Genomic DNA, 12,126 nt, shown 5'->3' with positions numbered 1-12,126 from the left:
TTATATTCATTTGAAATATTAAAAAAACTTCTCGCTTTAAAGTAACCATGATATGAGTTATAAATGCAATAAAATTTTATACAAAAAATAATATTTATTTGTTGATGAATAATATAAAAGGTTTACATTTCTAAATAACATATATTTATATATGGTGTGTAAAAAAAAAGAAAAGAAGAAAAATAATTTATATTTTTAATATAAAAAGGCAACCGCACACAGTGTTCCCAAGCGGTCACCCATCCAAGTACTGACTGTGCCCAATGTTGCTTAACTTCGGTGATCGGACGAGAACCGGTGTTTTCAACGTGGTATGGCTGTTGCCAGTAATAAATGAAAATTTTTACAAATATATATTTTTCATAAATATCATTAATATTAAAGTATATTATTAAAATTTTCAATGAAGTAATCAATTTAAATATATACTTATTTATTATACCATATATTTTAAATAAAAATGCAACCGCACACAGTATTCTCAAGTGGCCACCCATCCGTGGTACTGACTGTGGCAAATGTTTCTAAACTATTATTTTATAAAATATTTATACAAAAAATAATTTACTCTTATCAAATATTAATTTGTGGCCTGTATTAAGGCCTATGTTATTTTCATTTTTTAGCAAAAATAATGAAATATTTCAATATATTATTAAAGTAACAGATCATTTCTTTTTTGGTGCTGCTTTTTTAATTTTTGTAGGAGATGATTTGGCAACAGAAGCTTTCTTAGCTTTTGGTGCTTTCGGTTTACGAGCAGGGCTACTTTTGGCAGCGGATTTTGTACTTTTTGCTGGTTTTGCTTTAACTGGTGCTTTTTTTGATGCCGCTGATGATTTTGCAGTAACTTTTTTAGCAGCAGTTGATGATGATGGAGTCGCTTTTTTTGCTTTAGGCTTTTTGGCTGCCAATGATGTAGTTGTGGCTTTCTTTTCTTTTGGTGCCCGTTTACTTTTAGCACTCTTTGCTGAACCTTTTGCTCCACTTTCTTTTTTGGATACTTTTGATTTAGCTGAAGAATTAGATGAAGCGGAAGCAGCCAATTTGAATGAACCAGATGCACCTTTACCTTTAGTTTGTACCAAGGCTCCCTCAGTTACAGCAGCTTTTAAATATTTTTTAATAAATGGTGAAATTTTATCAGAATCCACTTTATAATTTGCAGCTAAATATTTTTTAATTGCTTGTAATGATGAACCACCACGTTCTTTTAAATTTTTAATTGCGTTAACAACCATTTCTGATGTACGTGGATGTGTTGGTTTTGAATGTTGTTTTGTACGTTTAGCACCAGAAGCTGTTGCTTTTTTTGTTGGTGTTGTAGAAGCAGCAGTAACCGCAGTTGCTGCAACAGCTGTAGAATTTTCTTCGGCCATATTTTTTACTTTATAAAAATAATGTATTTATTATAAATATTTAAATGATAAAATATAATAATTCTATCAAATAAAAAATAAAGGTTTTCAATTATATCATTATTCACAATAATATAAGTCCCTATGTAAGTCAAAGTACCATGTAGAAAACACATAAAAATTAAATAGTATTTCTAATTTACTGTCGTAGTAAACATGATTTATTTTTTCAATTTCTATAATATATAAAATAATAAATTATAAATTTAATAATAATATTTATTTTATAAATTAAAATATATTTAATTTTTTTATTAACAATTATTAATAAACATAGTTTAATATTAATTATTTCAATCATACAAAACAATAATATTTTTAAGGTAAACTTAAAAAGTATATATTTTTATTTTTTATTTAATATCGATTTATTATAAATTATTAGTATATAAATAATTAAAAAATTTAATATATAAATATATATATTATAGTATAAGATTTCATTTTTAGAAAAACTTTTTTTGTCAATAATGAAAACGTATTATTATGAAATGTGTTAATCGAACATTGACAAAATATATTTCATTAGAAAATACTTTTATTTATGCATTAATATCAATAATTAACTATTAAATTAATTTTTTCATAATTATATAAAGAAATTTTATACTGATATAAGTATTTATATATTATAATATTTATTTTAAATATAAAAAAATTTATGACAAAATATATTATTAGAGTATTTGTTGAGATTAATATAAGATTATTTTAAATAAGAATTAATTTATATAATTATTAAAATATTATTAATTTTATGTTATGTAATTTTAATAAAAATAAATAATAATAATAAATATAAAAATTTTTTAACAATTTAAATTTTATATGATCTAAATAATTTTGTTAAGTACGATATGAGAAATCATTGTAAGCTTCGTTAAGAAACTTTGTAATATAAAATAATAATAATAATATTAAATATATAAATAAATAAAATAAATTTGATACATATTTTTGGTTCATTCTGTGTATAAATCAAAGGATACCGAATAATTGGTAACGGATGCGATATATTATAGTATCGAGTATTAAAACATAATATATAAATTTATCTTGTTATTCAAATTTTTTGTTACTTAACTTATGTATTTAGAAAATTTATAATATTATTTATATAATTGACATAAAATCTTATAAATTGAAATTTTATTAATATGTATCAAAAGAAGAGAGTAACGTATTGATATAATATCAAAGGATACTGATTATTTAAATAACGAATACGTCATATATTGTTTGTGTAACAAAGTTCACTTGGCCATCTAGTTGAAAATAACATTTTCAATAGAAAGTTTATATGCTTTTTTTTTTCTTTAATTATTAAAAAAATAAATTGAAATTTAATTCAATCAAATTTTATAATAATTTTTAAAAAATTTTTCCTTTTAAAAAATATTTTGTGATGTTGTGATAATATGTATTAATACAAGTGCATCCTGATACTTTTATCTCTAGTAAAGGTATGAGTATCATGAACAGTTTTGTTATCTAATGATATTATTTTGATAATATTTTGTGTATATTCTTATAATATTTTGTCTAAATATCATCATAATACAATATTATTTTGATAATATTTTATGAATATTCTTATAATATGTTACCTAAATGTCATCATAATATGATGAATTATTTCCATAATAACATATAAAAAAAAAAAAAAAAAAAAAGAATCATTAATTTATAATTATTTAAATTGATTCTTTAAAAAAATATTATAATATATTATTTATAAAAATAATTTTTACTCTTATTTTAAATAAATTTGTGGCCTTTTATTAAAAGGCCTATGATCGATGTATTATTATTATAAAAATTAATGCAATGTTTTTAATTTATGCTTTCTTTTCAGTTTTCTTTGGTAATAACACTGCTTGAATGTTTGGTAATACACCACCTTGAGCAATTGTTACACCAGATAATAATTTATTTAATTCTTCATCATTACGAATTGCCAATTGTAAATGACGTGGAATGATACGTGTTTTTTTGTTATCACGGGCAGCATTACCAGCTAACTCGAGAACTTCTGCAGCCAAATATTCCATAACAGCAGCCAAATATACTGGGGCACCAGCACCTACTCGTTCAGCATAATTTCCTTTTCGTAATAATCTGTGAATTCTTCCAACAGGAAATTGTAATCCTGCTCGGCTTGATCTTGACTTTGCCTTTCCCTTTACTTTACCACCTTTACCTCGTCCAGACATAGCGAATAAATTTATTTAATTAATATTTTTTTTTGTAAATATAATCACACAGATGTGTACGTTACGGGGATTGTAACATAAATGTTTAAAATGTTATTTGGGTATTTTAATTTATAATATTTATAAAATATAAAACTTTAAAAATAAACCAATCACCTTATAGTATTATTTTCAGCCAATCAGAGAGTAGTATTCATTTTTATTGTTATATCCATCTTCGCGTATATAATACGCTAGTTGTATACACGACACGCTCATACATATACTGACTGGTGTTCTGTAACTATCTGTGTATATTAATTGTTTGTAACAATGCCACCAAAAACAAGTGGAAAAGCAGCAAAAAAAGCTGGCAAAGCTCAAAAAAATATATCAAAGAGTGATAAGAAAAAGAAGAGGAAGCGCAAGGAATCATATGCAATTTACATTTACAAAGTATTAAAACAAGTGCATCCTGATACTGGTATCTCTAGTAAAGCTATGAGTATCATGAACAGTTTTGTTAATGATATTTTTGAACGTATTGCTGCTGAAGCATCACGTTTAGCACATTATAATAAACGTTCAACAATCACAAGTCGGGAAATTCAAACCGCAGTTCGATTATTATTACCTGGTGAATTGGCAAAGCACGCTGTTAGTGAAGGTACTAAAGCTGTTACAAAATATACAAGTTCAAAATAAATAAATCGAAAATATTATTTAATTGATAACATAAAAATACATCAACATATAAAAACGGCTCTCTTTTTAAGAGAGCCATCAAATTTTTTAAATAAGAGTAAATTATTTTTATATATACAAAAAAATTAAATAAACAATTATTAATATCATATTTAATATAAAATTTTATATATTAATAGCTTGAATATATCTATTATTAGTATATCAATATTATTAATTTTAAATATAATAAAGGATATCGCGGAATATATATCGTAAATCAATGTAATGCATTTGCATTACATTACCTTTATTATTTTCATTTTACATTTACTACTTGTTTATGTACGCTTATAATTATTAGAAAAATATTTTTAATAATTTTAAAAAATAAATGAAATAATAAAAATTTAATAATAAATTATTTATTGAAAGTATAAAAAATGGTATAGCAAAATCTTTATTTTCTTTGATTAAGGCGAAATGTTTTATTAGTTATAAATTCGATAATCTCCTATCGATACTTGTTACTCTTAACTTGTATATATAAAAAATATAATAGTATATTAATTTATAATAAAATTTTTTCAAAAATTCAATAAGTTATTGTAAAATAAAATAGATAATATACAAATTATAATTTATTATTGCAGATATATTACAATAAAAAAAAAAAATAAAAATATTTGGTAATGTATGTTATAAACAAAATAATTTGTTGTAAACAAATTATATAATATGTTATATTTATTAACAAATTTATTTACTCTTATATAAATAAAATTAGTGGCTTCCCAAAAAGGAAAGCCTGTTTAAATTTATCGGATGTATTAAATATTCTTTAATAAATTTACTAAATATTTTAAGTAAATTATTATATTTTCTTAACCTCCAAAACCATACAAAGTACGACCTTGTCGTTTTAATGCATATACAACATCCATAGCTGTAACTGTTTTACGTTTTGCGTGTTCAGTATATGTAACAGCATCCCGAATAACATTTTCAAGGAATACTTTAAGTACACCACGTGTTTCTTCATAAATTAAACCAGAGATACGTTTTACTCCACCTCGTCGTGCTAAACGACGAATTGCAGGTTTTGTAATACCTTGGATATTATCACGCAAAACTTTTCTATGACGTTTTGCACCCCCTTTTCCAAGACCCTTTCCACCTTTTCCTCTGCCAGTCATTTTAATAAAAAATTATTTACAATATTTTAACGAACGGATAACACGTGTGTTAACCTCACAAGTATTGTAATGTATGTGAGCGCCGGTACAATTGTGCCTTTTTATATAAAGCATTAAAGATTTTTTAAGCCACGCCTATACAATTTGATTAGTCCATACTCTGATAGCTATCCAATAGGATATGACAACAAAAATTTTGAAATTTCATATAAATATAAATACAACACATTTATTTCGCATTTAAACATTTGACTTTGTAGTATCAAATTGTCGAATATAATTTTTAAAATTGTGTGTTTTTTTGTAAAAACATTATTATTTGAAAATGGCTAGAACCAAGCAAACTGCACGTAAATCAACTGGTGGTAAAGCACCAAGAAAACAATTAGCAACGAAAGCTGCACGTAAAAGTGCACCAGCAACTGGTGGAGTAAAAAAACCACACAGATATCGTCCTGGTACAGTAGCTTTACGAGAAATTCGTCGTTATCAAAAAAGTACTGAATTGTTAATTCGTAAATTACCATTCCAACGTTTAGTACGTGAAATTGCACAAGATTTTAAAACCGATTTACGTTTTCAAAGTTCAGCTGTTATGGCATTACAAGAAGCTAGTGAAGCCTATTTAGTAGGTTTATTTGAAGATACCAATTTATGCGCAATTCATGCAAAGCGTGTTACAATTATGCCTAAGGATATACAATTGGCAAGACGTATTCGTGGAGAACGTGCATAAGCGTTTTAAATGACAATTTAAAAAAAAAAAAACAAATAAGAAATATTTTCGGTCCTATATATAGGACCAACATATATTATTAAATAAGAGTATATTATTTTTATAAAAAATATATATATATATATATATATATATATATATATATATATATAAATATAAATTATTGAAATAAAATTAAACATTATTAAAATTTTGTTATAATTATAAGCGATTGCTATTTCTAAAAATAAATAAATTTCATAAAATTTATATTATTTTATATTCATTTGAAATATTAAAAAAACTTCTCGCTTTAAAGTAACCATGATATGAGTTATAAATGCAATAAAATTTTATACAAAAAATAATATTTATTTGTTGATGAATAATATAAAAGGTTTACATTTCTAAATAACATATATTTATATATGGTGTGTAAAAAAAAAGAAAAGAAGAAAAATAATTTATATTTTTAATATAAAAAGGCAACCGCACACAGTGTTCCCAAGCGGTCACCCATCCAAGTACTGACTGTGCCCAATGTTGCTTAACTTCGGTGATCGGACGAGAACCAAATTCAAATTCAAAAACAGTTTATTAATCAACATTTAAAAATACAATACATTACATACATAACATATATTACAAAACTTTTATTTACTATTATAGGTTATTAGCCTTAAAAGGCTTTCATCCTAACTTATTTTTCTTTCATGCAGATTGCTGTGTCGCAATTATGCTTATGATATTTAATTTATTTGTTTGAGCAGGTATATGTTAAGTTAATTTTTGTTGATATGCTCTTTACAGGAAAATTTTTAAAAACCTGTTTTATGTTTTAGGCAATAGCTGTGGCAAACTTATATTGCCCATTGCCTATGTGTTTTTGCATGTAAAATTAGATTTAAAAAGAAAAGAAAAAAAGAAAAAATTTAATGCCTTGCGTGGGACTTGAACGCCTGCTTTCGGAGTGCCAGTCGGGAACGCTGGCACGACGCCACAGGCTCTTGTAAGGAATGGGTATTTTATCTTTATTATTTACTGTAAAATATTTTGTTATACATTATTTAAATATTTTGTATATATTTGTTTGTGTTTTTTGGTTAGTGAGTTTGACTTCACCATATTTTTGGTTAAGTAGCTGTTTTTAATCAACTTAGTGTAGAAAGAATGCGTTACATGTTTGGTATAGTCTTTGATTGTCGGTATGTCTGTCTCTCTATGTATGTCTTGTATTCTAGCGTATCTATCTTTGTTTAGTGTAAGTCGGAGGCATTTGTTCTGTATACGTTGCAGTCTTAGATATGTCGTGTCTGAAACGCTGTTCCACACAGGGGCTCCGTAGGTTATAGTTGGTCTTATTATTGCAGTGTATAACATTTTTTTATTTTTGGTGCTGAGTTTGCTGTATTTGTTCAGGAGTGGGTAAAGTTGTCGTATACACCCATTTCCTTTACTGATCAGGTGGTTGATATGTGGGACAAACGATAATGTTTTGTCGAGGTACACACCTAGGTACTTTACTTTGTGCTTGGCAGGGACTATGGCTACGCCGTCTACCTTAAGTGGATCGTAGATTTTGATATTTGTAAATTTTTTGCTAAAAATTATATGTTCAGTTTTGTTGTTATTTATTTTGATTTTCCAGTCCCTGGCAAACTTCAGTATCATATCCAGGTGTATTTGTAGTTGTTTTGTTGCCACCTGAGCATTAAAGGAGTGGGCGTACACGGCAGTGTCATCCGCGTATATCGCAGTTTTTGTTTTGGCAAATTTTGGGATATCATTAATAAAGTAGGTGAACAATATGGGCCCAAGTACCGATCCTTGTGGCACACCTGCTTTTGGGTGTCGGAGTTCCGATGTGCTGTTGTTTATTTTTACATAGAATCCCCTTCCTCTGAGGTAACTGTCCAGTAGTGCTATTAGCCATCTTGGGAAGTCATAATTTATTAGTTTGTAAATCAGTCCATCAATATATACCGTGTCAAAGGCTTTCTCAATATCCAGAAGGGCCATGGCCGTGACGTTACTTTTGTTAAAATTTTGTATTATGTCACTTGCTATTCTGGCAACTTGCATGCAAGTGCCATGACCTCTTCTGAATCCGAATTGTTCGTGTATTATTATATTTTTGGACTGACTTATCTTGTTTATTCTTTCCAAAATGACTTTTTCCGCTATCTTGGACAGCGTGCTCAGGAGGCTTATTGGTCTGTAATTTTTGGGATTACTATGATCCTTGTTAGGTTTCGGTACTGGGATCACTATTGCCGTTCTCCAGGACTCAGGGAAGTATCCTATCCTCAGGATTGCATTTATTATGTACTGAAGTTGTACTATAGCTTTGGTGGTAAAGTTTTTGATTATTTTGGTGTCTATCCCGTCTTGTCCTGGGGCTTTGTTATTTGGGAGGGTTTTAATTATGTTTTTAATTTCTTGGGGGGTTGTGAGCTTTATTTTGGTGTTGTTTTGTGGTGTTTGTGTGGTATGAAAGAATTCATGTATTCTTCGTTTTATGTCCTCTTCTAGTGGAGTAGTCTGTTCGTTAGTCTGGATCTCCTCTAAAGTTTCACTTATTATGTCAGCTTTGTCTTTGTCCGTCATGTAATTATTATCGTTCGTGGTGATTGTGGGGATTTGTTGTCTCGGTTTTTTAAACGTCTTCGTTATTCGCCACATTGTTCTGTCACCGGGTCGTAAGTCCGTTAGTGTTTTTTCCCACTGTTCATTGATCTTGTTTTTAATGTTCCTCCTGATCATTTTCGTGATTTTGTTTATATCTGCTTTGAGGCCTGGTATAAATCTTTTTTGGTACAGTTTCCTCATCGCATTTTTATATTTGATTAAGTTTTTTGTGTTGTCATCAGGGAGATACCTGTTATCAACTATCACGACCCGTCGGCTGTGAGCTTTTTGGACTTGTTGCACCCCTTTTGTGAAGTTATCTATTTCCTGATCAACTTCTTGGGCATTGTTTATTTTATTATTGATTTTTATTGTTGAATTTAATTTTTTTCTAAACTCTGCCCAATCGGTTGATTTATAGGAAGTGACAATGTGTTTGGTGTTGTCTTTATTTAAGTTTGTAATATTAAATATTACCGGGTTGTGGTCTGATGATAACTCTGGTATTGAGGTTGGGTGCGTGATGTTGTTAACATTTTTATTAATCACAAGATCAATGAAGGTGGGTGTCATTCCGTTAGTTGGAAAATGTGTGGGGTTGTCTGTGTGTTGGATGACGATGTTGTTGTCGTTAGTGAATTTATGTAATGTTCGTCCGTTTGTGTTTGATACATGATTCTTCCATGCCGTATGGCGAGCATTAAGATCACCTATTACTAATATTTTGTTACCCATCCTGAACAATTTTGCTAGATCCTCCATGGGGAACTTGTTAGCGGGAGTGTTATACACTGCAATAATTTTTATATTATTTAATAGTTCGATTCCGACGCATTCTATGGATACGGAACCATTGATTTCAAATGTGCGAAACGGAATGCTATTTTTTATTATTATTGCTACACCTCCGCCTTGTGTTGTTCTATCTTTCCTAATTATATTAAAATTTCTAATTTTTATTTTATGTTCTCCTGATAATTTGGTTTCATTTATCATCATAATGTCCACCTTTTGTTCTCTGATGAACGATCTAAGTTCACCAAGGTTTTGGCGTAGCCCATTAGCATTCCATGTCGCACATTTTACGGCGGACATTGGCTAAAATTTTTTGTGCAAAAGTTGTTGAAAACCATGAATTTCTCTAATTCGTTTTTGCATTTCATAAGGTCATGGTTTAGGTCTTTTACATATTTTAGCATTCTTTCTACATCTATTAATTTGTTTAATGTGTCAAACTCACTTACCAAATTGTTTATGTTAGTAGTAGTAGATATGGATGTTGTTTGTGTTGGTGCTTGGCTGTGTACATGAGCGTACACTTGGGTGGGTCTATCATTTTGAGTGAATGTGTATCCCATTGCCCAGGGATTTGTTGGAGGTAGTGGTGCTGGCACGAATTTTTGTTGATTTCTTACAGGGACCGTGTTTGTTTTTCTTCTCCTTTCTATCTGCTCGATTTTGTTGATATAAATTCGGCATTCTGTAGAGTTTGCCGGGTGGTTATTTTCACAGTTAGCACATTTTAAAAGTTTTTTATTTTCTTCCGTGTTTTCTTTTATTGTACAGTCACGGCTCCAGTGAGGTCCTGCGCATTTTAGGCACTTTGGGTTCATTCTACAGTTCGTAGTGGCATGTGACCAGGCCTGACATCTGTGACACTGGATAATTAGTTTGGCGTTCCTGTGCCTTTCCCAGGTAATTTTTACGTTGTACACATATTTAACTTCTTGGGTTAGTTGTTTTAGGGACGTGCTTTGTCCGGTGATCACAAGATATAGAGATCTGTAGGAGGATCTCATTGGATATACTTTAATAATGTTTGTTTTGAGGCATTTCTCTATGTCTTGCTTAATTTCCTCTTCGTCGATTCCTCTTGGTAGCCCGACCAATACGAAGGCGTGGTGTTTTTCTGTCCTTTCCGTGTATGTATGGAACTCCATGTTTTCGTTGTCTAGAATTTTGACGTAGTTTTTATATTCATTTGAGTCATGGATGAATAGATTCGTTTTTTTGAACGTGTATTTCACATGGAATCCCTTTTTCACATGTTCCTTTATTTGCTCCATGAACTCCTTATGGTTATTTGGAGTGCTGTGTATAACAATTGGAGGTGGTTTATTCTTACCTCCTTGTGTCCTTTCTGTGTTTTTGTCATTTTCATTAATTTCTTTTGGGTCTGTGCCTTCTTGTTCCACATCTTCCTCTGTTTGACCTTCTTCAGTGGTTAGGGGATTAAATCTGTTTTTTGTGGGCACTTGCACTTGCACTTCTGTTTGTTTTTTGAAAATGTTTTGTATATTGTTTTTGTTTTGGTTTTCCATTCTTGGAGGCACTGCACTTGTGTTCTCGCTATTTTCACTAACTATTTTTTCTATTTTGTTGGCTTCTTCTTCGGTGCTTTGTTGTATTCCGACGTCATCGGGTTGCACTTTTAAAATTTTAGTGATAGCAGGGGAGCGACTAGGTCGCCCCCTTTTTTTTGTTTGGCTACGCCCGTCACTTATTTTATAGTTTGTTTTTATACTTTTTTATATTTGATTTAACTTGTTCTGTAGGTGTGTGTATGAAATTGTTTTCGCCTTGAATGCAATTATACAACAATTCGCTTCAACAATTCACTGTACTGTACGGTATGAACGCTGTACAGATAATGGACGAGAACCGGTGTTTTCAACGTGGTATGGCTGTTGCCAGTAATAAATGAAAATTTTTACAAATATATATTTTTCATAAATATCATTAATATTAAAGTATATTATTAAAATTTTCAATGAAGTAATCAATTTAAATATATACTTATTTATTATACCATATATTTTAAATAAAAATGCAACCGCACACAGTATTCTCAAGTGGCCACCCATCCGTGGTACTGACTGTGGCAAATGTTTCTAAACTATTATTTTATAAAATATTTATACAAAAAATAATTTACTCTTATCAAATATTAATTTGTGGCCTGTATTAAGGCCTATGTTATTTTCATTTTTTAGCAAAAATAATGAAATATTTCAATATATTATTAAAGTAACAGATCATTTCTTTTTTGGTGCTGCTTTTTTAATTTTTGTAGGAGATGATTTGGCAACAGAAGCTTTCTTAGCTTTTGGTGCTTTCGGTTTACGAGCAGGGCTACTTTTGGCAGCGGATTTTGTACTTTTTGCTGGTTTTGCTTTAACTGGTGCTTTTTTTGATGCCGCTGATGATTTTGCAGTAACTTTTTTAGCAGCAGTTGATGATGATGGAGTCGCTTTTTTTGCTTTAGGCTTTTTGGCTGCCAATGATGTAGTTGT

General features: G+C 29.2%; 1 non-coding gene across 1 annotated transcript; it reads right to left on the bottom strand.

The window, feature by feature from the left end:
- Nucleotides 1-206: 206 nt before the first annotated feature.
- Nucleotides 207-325, bottom strand: LOC123304763. Its single transcript, XR_006536749.1, has one exon. It is a non-coding gene; the product is annotated as a 5S ribosomal RNA (ribosomal RNA).
- Nucleotides 326-12,126: the final 11,801 nt, after the last annotated feature.

Source organism: Chrysoperla carnea (assembly GCF_905475395.1).
Source record: "Chrysoperla carnea chromosome X unlocalized genomic scaffold, inChrCarn1.1 SUPER_X_unloc_9, whole genome shotgun sequence".
Taxonomy (NCBI): domain Eukaryota; kingdom Metazoa; phylum Arthropoda; class Insecta; order Neuroptera; family Chrysopidae; genus Chrysoperla; species Chrysoperla carnea.
This window is presented reverse-complemented; position numbering and strand designations above follow the sequence as displayed.